At 47.6% G+C, this 17,500-nt stretch overlaps 1 protein-coding gene across 8 annotated transcripts in view; it reads left to right on the forward strand.

The window, feature by feature from the left end:
- The window catches only part of DST (dystonin), a 522,626-nt gene that overhangs the window by 275,318 nt on the left and 229,808 nt on the right, over positions 1-17,500 (forward strand). The window lies entirely within an intron of this gene.

Below are 17,500 nucleotides of genomic sequence, written 5' to 3' on the forward strand. Positions count from 1 at the left end.
GTAAAGTTCAACTGCCTTAAGTCATGTGTAAGAACACACAGGTGTTTCTTTTGGCTAAGTGTTTCAAGCTTGAAATCATAAAATTTATCAAGCTACTCATATGAAAATCCTAATGATCATAGAAAGAGAAATGGCTTGGAAATTTGTCATATGAAAAATATGACAAGCTATTTAAAGGGATTGATTTTAGAAATGATTTGACTAGAATGTTTTAGGAATTTAGCATGTATTATCTCTCCTTCAGCTGTGGATCACTCTGTTTTTGTTCTTTTGGTTTTTTGCGTGTGTGTGGTTGCTGTTTTTAAATTAGTCTTAATAAAGTTTATAGAGGTTTCTGAGCCTAGTTTTTGGGGCAAGTGCCAACATTTGTTTGTGTTTCTTAAGTAAAAAAGTTGTACAGTCAGGAGTCTCTGAAACTAAATCTGAAAGGCACTTTGGAACTGAGTTTGAAAGGCACTTTGCTAAACGTCTCCTGACTGGTATTTGCTTTCTGTTTGCGCTCAGATTTTTTGCATCGCCAGTCGTTCCAAAGGTTAGAGCAGACTTGGGTAGTATAACTACATTTCAGAAAACCGAAAGGAAAGCGAGGGTCAGAATGTTTTTATGCAACAAGGCTAAGGGTTTGCCTTGAAAGCTCATCAGCATGTCATTTGACAGTGAGCAGTGATGTTTGTCTAAGAGGATTGCTGGCCAGAAATAAGCCACGGCGTCTAATGAGACCCAGGGCTGGCTGGGCAGGATGCCACGGCGTTTCTTGCGGGTGCCTTTCTCATGAGCAAGATGGCCTCACACTGAAAAGGATGGTCACAAAGTCTGAGGAGTTAGGCTGCGTGGAGATCTGAGGAAGCGCCGGCTTTTGAAATGAGGGACTCTGTGCAGCTGTGAGTTTCTGCAAATCAAATGGGGAATGTCTGTGGATGTGTGCGAGCCGAGAAAGAAGAACAGTATCTGGATCCTGCCAAAGCTCCTCTGAGACCTGAAAAGTACTCTGCTGGAAGAAGAAAATACTTTAGACGGGACCTGACTAAGAAAGCAGCAGATGACTTAGAGTCAGGAGGGCCTCGGCTTGATGATGAGGGGAAGAGAAGCGCCCGCCCGCTCTCCAGGGGACAGGCAGCCCCCCGGGCCCGGGGGCTGGCGCAGGAGGTGGGGGCCAGCCCTGGCCTCACTCTGCAGGCCGGGGTCCAGCCCCAGACGGCGAGTGGTCAGCATCACCCGGGGGGCCCTTCTCAACATCAGGAAACCCAAGTCAGAGTCAGCAAACCAGAGGAGAGGGTTTCAGAAAAAGACAGCACCCCCTACCATGCAAAGAGGAAGGACCACTTTGATGATGTCAACACAAGAAAAAGAACATTCCAGAGAAAAACGGGTGGCTTTTCTTCGCGAAAGGCAGCCAGCTTAAGTTCTATTCACTGTGGTACAGAGAGATCACTTGAAAATGGTGGGTTTTCTGAAGAGCCATCAAAAAATGACAGCAGTATTCAAGAAAAGCAAAACACGGAAAGACCTTGCCTTCAGGAAGCACACCATTTCCAGTTTGGAAAAAAGAGATGTCCTTCCCTCTGTGATAATACGTCCTTCCCTTCCAAGGACACAGAGGAGGTAAGTACAGCCGGATCCTGAGTTCACCGTGTAAGTAAGGACTCCAGGCGCACATAGCTGCTGGAGGTTCTGCAGCTTGTCCTTTGTGGATGCTCTCTTTACGGTCATCTCTGTGAAAGCTCTTGATGCATTTCACTAGGTTGGATTTTGATTTTATTTTTTGTGATGCATTCTTTAATCATGACTTTATTTTAAAGCCTTTACATTTTTATTGTTATTGGAAGACTTGGCACGTCTTTTGAATTTCTGCAGTTAATGTTTCCTGTTTTTTCCAATGGAATAGCCTTGGCAAACAACAGTTAAATAAAAAAGACAATTTTGACAAGACGGATGTAAGGAGGAGACACTGCAGTGATCAGTCAGTCTGGACTTGCTGATCCATAAGTTTGACTGCTGATACAAAAGGCAAATTCCAGTTCTCTGTGTCCATACATAGGGACACTCACATAACTGCTTTCAATTCCATGTGTGTTTGTGTGTTGGGGGCAGCAGGCACAGATAAAACTGACCAAATCTGTTCTCTCTGATACATGAGTTCCTCTCCAGCCAAGTCTAAAATCAGAACTCACTTGGACAGCGGGTCATAGGAATTTGCTTATGACTCAGACTGCCAGGAAGTTGCGATCTTTATTCCTAACACAGATATTTAGCATTAGACAAAGTTACTTCTCTGGGATTTTTACTTGTCTTTAAAATGTAAAATATTGATATACTTGCCTGAGAAGCCCATCACCCAAGCAATGTCCTATACATGTGAGTAGTTGACAGTTGATGAGTTTTTCTTTAAGTTGATGACTTTGCCTTTTAAGAAAAAAATCCAGAAATAAGAGGTAAATGTGATATGAAACATTTGTGGCAAAGTCATCGTGTTGTTGGGCAGAGATTCTTTGCCCAGGGACCAGATGCAGCTTTATTCGGGCCAGTGTGCGTGGTCGTCATCGGCTTTCGTTGGCCCTCCTGAAGCTGGTTCCTGTTTGCATCCACCCCCATCCTTGTCAGTGTTATGTCACGCTTTCTGTTCACATTTTACACTGGTTACATTGAAAAAGAAAGCATCCGGTCTAGTCCATTATCCGTGTAGGTCTGACATGGAGGTCAGTGTGAAAGAAAGCTGCTTGGTTGCTATGTGTTTATGAACGTAACCACTTGGCTTTGCTCACATATGTTTTCCATCTGGTTTTTGTTTTGCTTTTTTATTTGCACAATTTGGCTTCAAGGAAGCCTTACATGTTTTGATGAGTGGAAACTTAAAATCTGTTTCTTAAGTGGTACATAAGCCTTTCCCCCCCCTTGAGTTATCTTCATGCCAAGGACTTTAGCCCTTCTTTATACTTTGTGTAGCTAATGATTTTTGAAACTTCAATGGAAAATACATGTGAAAATAGGTCATAAACCTGTCAACCATATTTGTTAAATAGTTGTGGTATGGAGGTACTTAACAAAAGGCTCACATCTATGGGAATGCCAAATGGAATAAATAGTCTTATTTTTTCACTTTTTAAACAGTTTTTATTTTATACTGGAGTGTAGTTGATTGACAATGTTGTGTTCATTTCAAATGTACAGCAAAGTGGTTCAGTTATGCATATACCTATAACCATTTTTTTTTCAGATTCTTTCCCTAAGTTTATTACAGAATATTGATCCCCTGGAGAAGGGAATGGCTACCCACTCCAGTATTCTTGCCTGGGAAATCCCATGGACAGAGGAGCCTGATGGGCTGCAGTCCCTGGGGTTGCAAAGAGTCATGCACAGCTGAGTGACTGACACTTCCACTTTCTCACAGAATGTTGGGTAGAGTTCTCTGTGCTATATAGCAGGTCTGTGTTAATTATCTGTTATATATATATACTAGTGTGTGTATGTTAATCCCAGTTCATAATTTATTCTCCCCCTGCTCCCTTTCCCCTTTGGTAACCATAAATTTGTTGTCGAAGTATCTGAGTCTGTTTCTGTTTTATAAACAAATTCATTTGTATGGTTTTTTTAGCTTCCACATAGAAGTGCAGTCATGGGTTTGTCTGACTTACTGCGCTTAATATAGTAATCTCTAGGTCCACACGTGTTTCTGCAATGGCATTACTTTGCTCTTTTTATGTGAGTACTATTACATATATGCGTGTGTGTGTATTCGCCACATCCTGTTTACCCATCTGCCTGTTGGTGGGTGCTTAGGCTGTCCCCATGTCTCGGCCGTTGTGAACAGTGTTGCAGTGAACACTGGGGTGCCTGTATCTTTCCGCATTATGGTTTTCTCTGGATATATCCCCAGGCTTGGGATCCCTGGATCATATGGTAGCTCTGTATTTAGTTTTTAAAGTGAAAGTGAAAGTGAAGTCGCTCAGTCGTGTCCAACTCTTTGCAACCCGTGGACTATAGCCCACCAAGCTCCTCCATCCATGGGATTCTCCAGGCAAGAATACTGGAGTGGGTTGCCATTTCCTTCTCCAAATGAACCTCCATTTAAAGGAACCTCCGTTCCATGTTCTCCATGGTGTCTGTACCAATTTACATCCCCCCCACAGTGCAGGAGGGCTCCCTTTTCTCCACACTGTCTCCAGCATGTGTTTGTGGACTTTTTAATGCAGGCTAGTCCTTATTTTGGGCTTCCCTGGTGGCTCAGAGGTTAAAGCCTCTGCCTGCAATGAGGGAGACCTGGGTTCGATTCCTGGGTCGGGAAGATCCCCTGGAGAAGGAAATGGCAGCCCACTCCAGTATTCTTGCCTGGAGAATCCCATGGACGGAGGAGCCTGGTGGGCTACAGTCCATGGGGTCACAAAGAGTTGGACACGACTGAGCGACTTCACTTCACTTCACTTCACTCCAGTCCTTATTTTATCTGAGGATTTTGACGTCTCACTTTGCTGTGGTCCAGATAAAGACGGTTCTGTGGCAGACTGAATCAGACCAACAGCTTGCTGCTCTTTGTCACTGTGTCCTTCCCAGAACCTTGGAGGTGGACTCTGCTTAATTATCTTTGGTTAGAACTGTGCATGGCTCTTTATTTTGTATTGGATTCTCCATTTTCCATTTCAGAATTGGATGGACATGAGAGCTCTCAGCCCCTTCAGTGTCCTATTAGCCAGCATTTGTTTGCAAGACATAGTCCCTTCAAAATCTTTTTCATTTCTTCTCTATTTGAGCCATTTTTACACTCAGTTATGTGTAAGGATTGGGCTCAGTGATGTTTGAGTTAATCTCCAAACGCAATAGTGCACAATTCTTTGAAGTTTTCTTCAGCTTAGAGTTACTTTAGGCCTCTGCCTTGAACTTCCTCGTTCCTGTGATATTTGTCATTCTTGCTCTAGGTGGCCAGCCGACCTCCCCTTTAATCCTTGCCCCATCAGCTGACCTTGGGTGGTCTTCCAGGCTCTGGGGCTCTGAGAAGGGGGTTCAGCTGACCCTCCTTGGGCACGTACTGGATGTAAATGTCATAGTACGTTATAGCTTTGCTAGGGTAAGGAGGTATAAGTGAAAACAGAAGTATCGCAGAGTCGCATATTGCTTTGGAAGCGGAAAACGCTTTCAGACTCATTGTCTTTTGATCATTCTTAAGAACTGTATTAAATAGAACTGTATTAAATAGGTGAAACACATAGTTCCTCTTTTCTGGAACTAAGAAATGGAAACTTGGGTTAAATAAGATCCTTAAGGCAGCGCAGTAGATGGGAGTAGCTGAGTTAAATGATGGCTTAGCATCCCACATGAACTGTCAAGACTTGTAAAGGAGATGCTGTGAGCTTGGGGCAGAGGTTGATGTTTCTAAGCGCTGATGTTCATTGGGGAGGGTGAGTGTTACCCACAGAGGTGGCCAGGGCGTAGCACGTTTAGGCGCAGGGTGTGATGAGCTCAGGGGTCCCTTCTTTGTCTGACGCGCATGCTCCCTGGACTTGTGACGAGGAGCTTGCTGTTGCCCTTGAGCTGTTCCCACAAAGCTTTCTTCCTCCTTGAGTTTCACAAGTCCCATTTCTTCACAATCTTGTGATGCTGATCTCCACAAAGGTGGTTATTTTCTGTCTTTATGGGTTGTTGTTGTTCTAACTGACCACACATAAATGTTACCTAACGAGCTCTTAAGCAATAAGCTGTGGGACTTCCCTGATGACCCAGTGGCTAAGACTCTGCTCCCAGTGCAGGGGACCCAAGTTCCATCCCCGGTCAGAGAACTATATCCTACATGCCGCAAGCAAGAGTTTGCGTGTTCCAGCTGCACAATCCTGCATGCTGCAACTGCAATCCAGTGCAGCCACATAAATTAAAAAAAAAAAAAGTACGTATATAGGTGGCTGGGTGTCAACTCCAGTGATCCTAATACACTGGATCACTGCGGGCTGGTGATTTCGACAGTCAAGACTGTGGCCAGGACACTCATTTCGTTTCATGTTCTCAAGTGGTCCTTGGGGTGGTGGAGTCATCCCCAGATGAAGCCTTACCCTGGATTTAACGGAATGACAGTATCTTCTGGTGGAATGTGAGAACACTGCATATGTTTCAGGCACCCTCTCATGCATTTCATGAAAACCACATTAAATTCTGAAAACCAGCATCACCCTCGTTTTCCCCTCATCATGTGTTTTCTGACAAGCGGTGTGGATCACGGGCCCAGAGGCAGGAGGTGTGAGTTCCCACCAGGCCTTGCTGCCAGAGAGCCGGGTGCCTTGGATGCCTCCTGCATTTCTCCAGGTCTCGGCTCCCCTTTCCAGAAAGGGAGGATGTGGGGCTGATTGATAACACGACTATTAATAGGCATGGTGTTTGTGGAGCCCTGCTGCATGCTCGGCACCCCACGGGGCTGTTCAAGCATCATGAGATGGTTCTGTCGTTCGCTCCAGTTACGGATGAGGACGTGGAGCCTCGGGAGACGTGACTTGCTCAGGCCTCTCTGCCGGGGTGAGGGAGGGCTTGGGTCTCGCCGGGAACTGTCTCCAGCCGAGCTCAGAGCCGCTGCCACTTCCCCACCTTCCCCCGTGTGCATCTCTTTCAGTTCCTGCGAATCTGCAGATTCTGCACACCCTTGTGCTGTTTTCACCCCTCCATCCCGCCCCCTCTGCTTTGATTTCTCTACCATTTATTCTGCACCTGTTATACGTGGAACCAACACCAACACATCCCATCGTTTCTTCATTACAGATGTTGGGGGTGTGGCTGTAAGCTTAGATGCCCTGGCGGTTTTGGGGATCCAGACCATGGATTTCATGGTACTCTCTGTATGTTCAGGGGACACATTCCAAGGCTCCCAGTGGACACCTGAAACTGGAGAGTACTCAACCCTCTCTGTATACACTGTACTTTTGCTGTACTTAAATACTTAGTTCAGTTCAGTCACTCAGTCGTGTCCGACTCTTTGCGACCCCATGAAGCTCAGCATGCCAGGCTTCCCTGTCCATCACCAACTCCTGGAGTTCACTCAGACTCATGTCCGTCGAGTCGGTGACACCATCCAGCCATCTCATCCTCTGTCGTCCCCTTCTCCTCCTGCCTTCAATCTTTCCCAGCGTCAGGGTCTTTACCAATGAGTCAGCTCTTCACATCAGGTGGTCAAACCACAATAGTCAGTCTGATAACCAAGAACCATTTATGAAGTGACTAGCACGGTGATTCCTCTTAGGGGTGGGACGGACTTGGACAGGGCACGATTTTGTCTCACTACTCAGAACGTGGTGCCATTTAAGACTTAAGAATTGTTTATTTCTCAAAGTTTCCGTTAATATTTTCGGATGTGCTAGACTGGGATCATTGAAATAACAGCAAAACTGTGGATCAAGGGAGAATGTTGTCATTTTGACATCCCACCCTGTCATACAGCCATGTAAACTAGTTCAGACTGACCTCTTTTCACCTTCCTTTTCTTTTCATCCTTTGGTGAATTGCAGTGAATAGGGCAGTGGTGTGCAGGGAAAAGCCAAGGAGGGAAGGATGGGGAGGGGTGTGCATAGTGTACAAGTGACATTATCAGCATCTGAGTAAAGAGGGGTTGGATATTTTATTAATTGACTTCCCATTGTATCAGAACAATGTAATTCAGAAACACCTCAAGTTTCAGTTCAGTTCAGTTCAGTTGCTCAGTCGTGTCCGACTCTTTACGACCCCATGGACTGCAGCACGCCAGGCCTCAATGCCCATCACCAACTTCTGGAGCTTGGTCAAACTCATGTCCGTTGAGTCGATGATGCCATCCAGCCATCTCATCCTCTGTCGTCCCCTTCTCCTCCTGCCTTCAATCTTTCCCAGCATCAGGCTCTTTTCCAGTGAGTCAGTTTTTCACATCAGGTGGCTGAAGTATTGGAGTTTCAGTGTCAGTATTAGTCCTTCCAGTGAATATTCAGGACTGATCTCCTTTAGAATGCACTGGTTGGATCTCCTTGCAGTCCAAGGGACTCTCAAGAGAGAGTCTTCTCCAGCACCACAGTTCAAAAGCATCAATTCTTCGGTGCTCAGCTTTCTTTATAGTCCAGCTGTCACATCCATACATGACCACTGGAAAAACCATGAAGTGAAGTGGTTCAGTTGTGTCTGACTCTTTGCAACCCCATGGACTGTAGCCTACGAGGCTCCTCTGTCCATGGGATTTTCCAGGTAAGAGCACTGGAGTGGGTTGCCATTTCCTTCTCCAGGGGATCTTCCTGACCCAGGGGTCAAACCCGGGTCTCCCGCATTGTAGGCAGATGCTTTACCGTCTGAGGCACCAAGGAAGCCCATGGAAAAACCATAGCTTTGACTAGACCGACCTTTGTCAGTAGAGTAATGTCTCTGCTTTTTAATATACTGTCTAGGTTGGTCATAATTTTTCTTCCAAGGAGCAAGCGTCTTTTAATTTCATGGCTGTAGTCACCATTTACAGTGGTTTTTCAAGCCCAAGAAAATAAAGTCTGACACTGTTTCCCCATCTATTTGCCATGAAGTGATGGGACCGGATGCCATGATCTAGTTTTCTGAATTGAGCTTTAAGCCAGCTTCTTCACTCTCCTCTTTTACTTTCATCAAGAGACTTTTGAGTTCCTCTTCACTTTCTGCCATAAGGGTGGTGTCATCTGCATATCTGAGGTTATTGATGTTTCTCCTGGCAATCTTGATTCCAGCTTGTGCTTCATCCTATCTGCCTCACTGAAATGTAATATTTATTCAGAAGTTTTTTCTTTAACCAAGTCTATGAATCTTAAGCTACAAAATTGTATGTAGAATCAAGGACTAGGATAAATTCTACGTATTTCTCCTTTTCTGTAGTAGCTTTGCTCTATAGATTTTTAAAAGTTAATTTATTTTTTAATTGGAGGATAATTGCTTTACAGTATTGTGTTGGTTTCTGCCATACAGCAGTGCGAATCAGCCATAAATATATATACACACACACACACACACATATGTATATTCCTTCCGTCTTGAGCCTCCCTCCCCCTTCCCACCTCACCCCTGCAGGGTGTCGGAGTACCAGGCTGAACTCCCCATGTTACGTGGCAGCTTCTCGCCAGCCATCTGTTCTACACATGGTAGTGTATATGTGTCGGGGTTGCTCTCTCAGTCCGTGCCCCCCTCTCCTTCCCCTGCAAGTCCCTTCTCTGTGTCTGTGACTCTGTTCCTGTCCTGCAGATAGGTTCATCAGTGCCATTTTTCTAGATCTTAAAGGTCATTTCATTTACAGTTGACTTAACTCATTTCTTTCTGAAACATTTCATCTTTTTAAATGAAAATGCATTTATGGGTATTTTTTTTTCTAGTCTTCATTTGGATTTCATAACCAGTTTGTGAAAATTTAGTTCTAAAATAATTGCACAGAATGTGGCTGTGTATCAGCGTTAAAATGCTACTGTCTTTTCTATTAAATGAAGGACATGTCAAAGTTTCAGATTCTTTGCTGTACAAGAGAAATAGTTAAATCTACGTTAACTTCTCCTGTATTTGAATAAGAAATAAATGAGCATTTGCTCAAGGTGACCCTTAATGTAGAGCATCAGCACTTGAATTTTATCAGCTTTTATTTTGCTTTAATCCTCTATTTACCTCTTCCTTTTAGGGAGGCAGTTTTTTAACGAGAAGCAATTTTCAAAATACATGTGCCTTCTTTGCAGTTAAGAATATTTAGTGAAGCCTTTTCACACATTTTTGAAACTTGGAAGCAGGCACTAAAAATGTGTTGATTACATTGGTTTCTGCCAAAACAGTTGAAACATCGTTGAAGAGATTGTCTCTGAAAGCAAACATCCTGGCTTGGAAATATTTGTGTCTTTTGGCACATTCTGTATGGAATTTGCTTTTGCCTAACTAGAGTGTCCAGCAGTGTGAGTAAAAAATTGTCAGGAATAACCCTTAGTCTGGTGCAGTCACTTCTGCTCACGTGGGCAGGCACCGTTCTGAACCGTGTGTGCGTGCGTGCGTGCGTGCGTGCGTGCGTGCGTGCGTGTACATCTTGATGAGAGGAAACCAAGGCCCAGGAAGCCATGGGGTTGGGGATGGAATACAGGTCACTGCCCTCCGTGGCTCTGCAGTACCTTTCCTCCCAAGGATCAGCTTTCAGTCTTGAAATCATTGTGTTAACAGAGGTGGAAGCATCCTGAGATCACCTTTTCCAACCTCCTGCTTTCCTCCTTGGTAATACCTGAACTCTCTCAATTAGAGTGTAAACTCTCTCAATTAGATTTTAGCACAAATACATGAAGGAATTGAAATTCTTTGGATGGCGCTCGTGTCCAGCTCTCTGAACCAGTAGGGATTTGGGTTCTGCAGGGAGGAACCTTTGACAGCTACCTTTCCCACACCCACTGTGTCAGCTTTTGCTTCTGTAAAATGAGCTGGTTTCTCAGTGGATAAAACTCTTCGCGAAATGCTGTGGAGTGTCACTGTTGATTTGGTGTAGCAGAGGAAAGGGGACTTAGCTCTTGAGTCAGAAGACTTAAATGTTTTCTCTAATTAAAATTTTTTGAATTGAAGTCTAGTTGATTTACACGGTTGTGTTAATTTCTGCTGTATAGCAGAGTGATTCAGTTATGTATATACATGTATGTGTGTGTGTGTATGTATCTATGCACACATTCTTTTTTATGTTCTTTTGCGTTATAGTCTATCACAGGATACTGAATATAGTCCCTGTATAGTGCTGTGCGGGAGGACCTTGTTTATCCCTCCCATGTATGATAGCTTACATCTGCTATTCCCCGCCCCCACCTTCAAAACCACAAGGTTCTCTCTGTGGGTCTGTTATGTTCCATAGATGTGTCCATTTGTGTCATATTTCAGAGTCCACATGTAAGTATTGCCACGTGGCATTTGTCTTTCTGAGGTGTTTCACTTAGTGTGATAATCTCTAGTTGCCTCCACGTTGCTGCTGCTGCTAAGTCGCTTCAGTCATGTCTGACTCTGTGCGACCCCATAGACGGCAGCCCACCAGGCTCCCATGTTGCTGCAGATGGCGTTATTTTGTTCTTTCTTGTGGCTGAAAAACATTCCGTTGTATATACGTGCCACATCGTCTTTATCTGTTCATCTGTTGACGGGCATTCAGGTTTTCTCCGTGCCTTGGCTATTTTGGACAGTGCTGCTATGAACAGAGGGGTATGTGTATCTTTTTGAGTTACAGTTTTGCCTGGATATATGCCTAGGGGTGAGATTGCTGGATCATACCCTAATTCTATTTTTAGTGGTTTGAGAAGCCTCCATACTGTTTTTTATAGTGGCTGCAACAACTTACGTTCTCACCAGCGCTGTAGGAGGGCTCCCTTCTCTCTACAGCCTCTCCAGCATTTGTTCTCTGTAGGTTTTTTAGTGATGGCCACGTGACCAGTGTGAGTATAGTCTAGTGTTAGTCGCTCAGTTGTGTCCGACTCTTTGTGACCCCATGGGCTGTAGCCCCCCAGGCTGCTCTGTCCACCGGGTTCTCCAGGCAAGAACACTGGAGTGGATTGCCATTTCCTTCTCCACCTTGACCCTTAAGCCTTACCACAGTCGAGTGGAGACATCTCCCCAGCACTGAGAGTGAGCACGCACCGGGGTTCCTGACCCGGAGGAAAGGTCAGTCCGAGTTGGCAGGATAGCTGTCTGTTCTAAATGTGAAGTAGAGAGTTCACTCACTCTCCTCTTGCAGGTCCTGAGCTGGAATTTAGGAGCCTCAGGTCCATGCCTCGGGCCCTCCCAGCCGGTCTGCTGAGACCCTGGACACATCCTGGAGCCTCCGGTGTCCTCAGCTTGTTCACCAGTGAAACCAGGGGCTGACAGCAGGCTCCGTGATCTTCCAGTTAGAGTTCCCTAGATTCCTTAGTCCTTTCCTAAAGTCATAGCTTCTCTGAGTTACATTTCTTAGTCCTCTCAGCCTCGGAGATGTTGCCTTTCTGCTGTTACATGTCTGATTGTTTAACCTTTTCATAAATTCTTTTTTAAAAATTTAAAAATTGCATTTGCCTTGGATAGAATTAAATATGATAAAACTGTGAATAGTCGCCTGGGGAGTGTGTGAGTCAGCTTTGGAAATTGGCCCTTGGTGTGCCCTCCCTTCCCACATGCCAGAACTATGACGGCATAGTGGTAAAAAGCGGGTGTGGCTGCCGCCCAGTTTTCTCGTGGCGTTTGACTTTGCTCAGAGGACTGAGGCTGGCAGCCTCAGCTGACCAGCACGGGAGGCTTGGCCCTCCACACCTGCCCCCCGTCCGCAGGGAGGGAAGTCGGAGTGAGCTCTCCGAAGGGGTTTCGGCTTCTTTTCTTGCATTGAAAAGACATTTCAAGACTGTATCCTGGGTTAAGTTTATGACACTGTTTTACAGAAACGAGATGACACTTGGGTAGCGTTGGGCTCTCGCTGAGTAATCTCCAGGCCTGGGTTCGCTGCCGGGCACTCCTAGACAGTGGCTGGGGGTGTGGCAGTTATTGCGAAGTGACCTTAGTTGGAAATCTTTTATTTCCTAAGGTGACAAGGGTTACACAGTAGGCTAAAACTCATTCATCCCCAGTGCAAACATGACACTTCTTCTGATGCTTCCCCCTCCGCCCTACGTTCCTCCCCTCCCTCCATTCCCCCTCCTTCCTCCATTCCCCTTCCCTCCTCCCCTCCCCCTCCCTCCATTCCCTGGCCTCCCCTCCCCCTCCTCCCCGCCTCCCCTCCTCCCCTCCCCCTCCCTCCCTTCCCCCTCCCCCTCCTCCCCTCCCCCTCCTCCCCTCCCCCTCCTCCCCTCCCCCTCCCTCCCCTCCCCCTCCTCCCCGCCTCCCCCTCCTCCCCGCCTCCCCTCCTCCCCTCCCCCTCCTCCCCTCCTCCCCTCCCCCTCCTCCCCTCCCCCTCTTCCTCTCGTCCCTCTCCTCCCCTCCCTCCATTCCCCCTCCCTCTCCTCCCCCTCCCTCCCTTCCCCCTCCCGGTCCCCTCTCTCCCTTCCCGCAGGTCTCCCGCCCCTTCCTCATGAAGGTAACTGAGCACTTGAGTCTGTGTTGAGCGGGGGTATGGGAGGCGGGGATGCTCCAGGGGAGAAGCAGCCTGAGCAGAGCCCCTGTGGAGAGAGGGCGTCTGATGGCGTGTGGTTTGACCGTGGAACAGAAGGAGAATGGTCTGGGCCTGGGCAGACCGGCCAAGACTGACGCGGACGGATGTGTCCGTGGGGTGAGGGGCGGGTGCGGTGCGCGGAGCCTGTTTAGGAGACTCACTCACCGGACACGGGTCGGTTCCAGAGGCGGGAGGCTCTCCTGGGCCCGGGGTGGTTTCGGTCTGTCGTGGCTGTGTCTTAGGAGGGGTTGATGCTGACACGGGAACCTGGAGTTGGTGGTCTTGACTAAAGGCAGTTGCTTCTGCTCCCCACAGTCCCGGGGCAGCCGGCGCCGCCCGGTCCGCTGCTGTCTCTGCAGGGCTCGGGAAGCGCGCAGGTGCGCAGCTTTGGCAGCGCTGACCGTCGCGCACAGACCGTCTCCTCTCCCGCTCCTGTGAGCAGAGTCACGAGCGCGGACCCCCTCCTTCTGTCTGCTCATCCCTTCTTACTTTCCATGGAATGACTGGGACAGAAGCCGAGACCCAACAGGCTGAGGAGTAAAGATAAAGGTTACAAAGCGCAGAGTCGTTTCTCCAGGTGCTTTACCAACAAGAGAGAGAGGTGGTGCTGCTGCTAAGTCGCTTCAGTCCTGTCCGACTCTGTGCGACCCCATAGACGGCAGCCCACCAGGCTCCGCTGTCCCTGGGACTCTCCAGGCAAGAACACTGGAGTGGGTTGCCATTTCCTTCTCCAGTGCATGAAAGTGAAAAGTGCAAGTGAAGACGCTCAGGCGTATCTGACTGGCGACCCCATGGACTGTGGCCTACCAGGCTCCTCCATCCATGGGATTTTCTAGGCAAGAGTACTGGAGTGGGGTGCCATCGCCTTCTCCAGGTGATGCTGAGTACAGAGGAAACCGGGTTTATGAAGGCTATTCGTTTTTACTCATTTTAGGACGGAAGAGACTTGGGCGTTGTACATACTGAGAGCAACCACCCAGAGGGGAGCTCCTCACAGAGACCCAGGATGACAGGCCAGGGCCCTTATGTGTCTCTCTTTTCTCTGTGAAGATGACGAAAGGTGATGCCAGACACGGTGGGGGAGCGGGCGGGGCAGGCGCTTCACCACATGGTGAAGAGCTGACAGAAGTTCTCAGAGGGGTAGGAAGACCGGCCATACGCTGAGGAGAAAAGGCGTGTTTCCTGGAGCCCCCGGCTGAGATTAGAGCTGGGGTTCGAGGAGGCGGTGGTCCACGTGGGACGCGGACATCCCCACAGAGGAGACAGACCGCCTAGATCGGGGCTCAGGCCGTCTGGGTGGCTGCCGGGTGAGGAAGTTGAGGACAGCGGGTGAAGTGAGGGGTCACATGGTGGAGACAGAGGGAGGAGGCGGCGAAGCCAGCGGAGGGCTCAGAGACAGGGCAGAGTCTGGCCGGTGCAGGATTGCACAGTGTTGCTGGGCCTCTGGTCGGTCCAGCTGGAGCTGGGGAGCGAAAGTGCTGGAAAAATGGCCATTGCTGTCGGAAGCCACAGAATTGCAGGCTCAAGCGAACAAGATCCAGCTGAGGGTATGTGACCGGTCGGCATGGCGAGAAGGCTGAGGCCTGTGAGGATGGGTCCCTGGATGCAGGCGGGGCCCCCTAGCGGACACTAGATGCTGGGAGCGTGGGTCGTCTTGAGGACAGGAAGTAGATGGTGGCACAGAGTGACCAGATGTGCGAAGGCGAGGCCTTTGTGCCGCAGATAATGATCTGAGAGCTGCTGCTTTCCACCACTGGGGAAGGTGGGAAGCGTGCCCTGCTCGTGTGCCTGCTGGTGTCCAGGACTTAATGTGCTGCGGGGCGTGGCGGCAGGGGCTGGGGTTCAATGGAAAGGCCGAAGCAGGGTGCTGGAGGTGAGCAGATTTTGTTTCCTGCAGAGTAGATGCTTCTGGAAAGTTGGGAGTGGAGGCACACTGGGTCCGGGGAGATGAAGCAGAGGTGAGGGAAGGTCCGAGAGGCTCCTTGGGAGGAAGCACGTGCCCTCGGTGGCAGCCGGCAGTGACTCGGGTGAGAGTCATGCAGGCTTCCAGCATCCAGAAGGAGCTCTGGTCTGAAACATCTTGCTTGTGTTGGATGCTGGCTGGCAGGTCGCTGGTGAGAGGCCTGAAGCAACAAGTACTGCTCATCAAGTGGTGGGAGAAGCTGACATTTGTAGAGTTTTCTACCTGCAGGCCCTGTGCTGAGCACTTAATGTAGATCATCTTGCCTAAACTTTAGAAAGATGTTATTATATCATCATTTATGTTTTAAAAATAAGGAAGATGGGTTTTAGGGAGATGACGTGAATAGCTCTAGGTCATTTCTTTTAATTGAAGTAGAGTTAATTTACAGTGCTGCCTCAATTTCTAATATATAGCAAAGTGATTCATTTATACATATATGTATATATCCTTTTTAGTATTCTTTTCCAGTGCAGATTACTACAAGATATTATATAGAAACCTCTGTAAGTCCTTGTTATTTAACTCTTTTATGTACAGTATCATGTATATGTTAATGCTAAGCTAATTTATTGCTCCCCCCACGTTGCCCCTTGGGTGACCATACATCTGTTTTTTAAGTCTGTGAGTCTTTTTCTAGTTTCTAAATAAATTCGTTTGTATCACTTTTTAAGAGTCCACATATCAGTGATACCATATGATGTTTGTCTTTCTCTGTCTTCACTTAGTTTGGTCATCTCTAGATCTGCCCACGTTAAGTAGCTCTGGGTCTTAATCCTGTTAGCAGCTGCACTTGGGACTTGAACCCAGACAGCAGGAGCTGAAACCTTCTGTGATCCCTGTGTGCCTCCAGGATTTGGAGGAAGAGGCCTGGTTCCTTCCTAGAATCCCACCTGGCCTGTCCTTGATGGGAGGAGTCAGGTTGTTCTGCCGATTTTACATTAGGAGTCGTGAGTGGCAAGTTCAGATTTACAGTGTTTAGCATTTGGTTTATTTTTCTTTTTAATTTTTTTGCTCCATATCATAGTTAGATATACCTAGATACATATAAAAGTTAGATATACCTAGGTAGGCAATGGTGAGTGATAACAGTATATCTAAAAATGCTTTAACTTCCGAGTGGGAATAATAGCTAACTGGAAATTGAAGGAGTAGGTGAAAGGCTTATTAGTGGTCTTTGATATGTTAAAATTTGCTTCATAACATATTTGAATATACCCCTTAAAACTATAGCTTTTAAACTAGTGTCTGCATGTGCAGTGGTCTGATAGAGTGTATGTGAGTGTAACATGCTACAACAAGTTTGGGAACTTTTAGGAACTCATTTAATAGAATATATTATTTTCTCCTGGTTGGTGTTTAGCCATTTTCAGGCCTGGTAACTGTTCTTCCTTAATATCTTTCCCTGGATGTGCTGGGCAGCAGTGTAGCCTGTTAAACTTACCCCGTGGTTGAAATGTGTTGACCCTCCTTGTTAATAGGCAGTTACCTTTGGCACTGGACTGGACTGGAACATTCTTGACCCTGCAGAAATCAGTCCCTGCCTCTACCCAGCTATTGCCCTTTTTTTATACTGCTATAAATACCACCCTGTGTCCTCAGGTCTTGCAGAAACAGCTAGTTTTGCATGTACATGCAAAACTTTTTAAAAACTTTATTGAAGTGTACACAGTGTTGTGTTCATGTCTGCTTTACAGCGGGGCAGCTTAGTTACACGTTTGTGTCTACAGTCTTCTTCATATTCTTTTCCATTCTGGTTGATGGCAGGATCCTGGTTCTGGTTCCCTGTGCCGTGCAGCAGGACCTTGTTGGTCTCCACCCTGTGTGTAACAGCTTGCATCTGTCAGTCCTGCTCGCCCACGCCCCTCTCCCACTCCCCTCCCCCTGGCAGCCACACGCCTGCTCTCTGTGTCCGGGAGTGTATTTCTGTTCGTCTCTGTCATATTTTAGGTTCCACGTAAACGTGCCAGTGTGATCATCTCCAGGTCCGTCCATGGTGTTGTGAGTGGCATTGCTCCATTCCTTTGTATGACGGAGTAATATTCCAGTGAACCCGTGCACCGCATCGTTATCCGTTCATCTTTCTAGGCTAAAGGGCTTCTCTAGTCCGGGTTGTTAGCTTTCTGCTGTCAGTTGCCTGCCTGCCTGTGTGAACCTCTGCCTCTGTGTCGTTTTTACAGTGTCTTAGCCTCTCAGACCGCAGACTGAAGGGAGTCTTAAATGGTCCCTGCTCCTGCCTGCTCTCTCCCGTTTTATAGAAGAGGATGCTGGCTCACAGGCCTGAAAGGATGTCCCTGAGTGAGGGGACTGGTGGCCAGCTCTCGAGGCTGGGTCAGACTTGAGGGGTTTTCCTTCCCGTGTAGGATGACCCCCCCTGCCGCCCCACTGCCTTCCTTTCCATCTGACCCTGGTTGGCCGCCTGTCCTGACCCCCCCCGGCTTGGAGGACGTCCCTGAGTGAGGGGACCGGTGGCCAGCTCTCGA

This window comes from Capricornis sumatraensis, chromosome 22 (genome assembly GCF_032405125.1).
Source record: "Capricornis sumatraensis isolate serow.1 chromosome 22, serow.2, whole genome shotgun sequence".
NCBI lineage: Eukaryota > Metazoa > Chordata > Mammalia > Artiodactyla > Bovidae > Capricornis > Capricornis sumatraensis.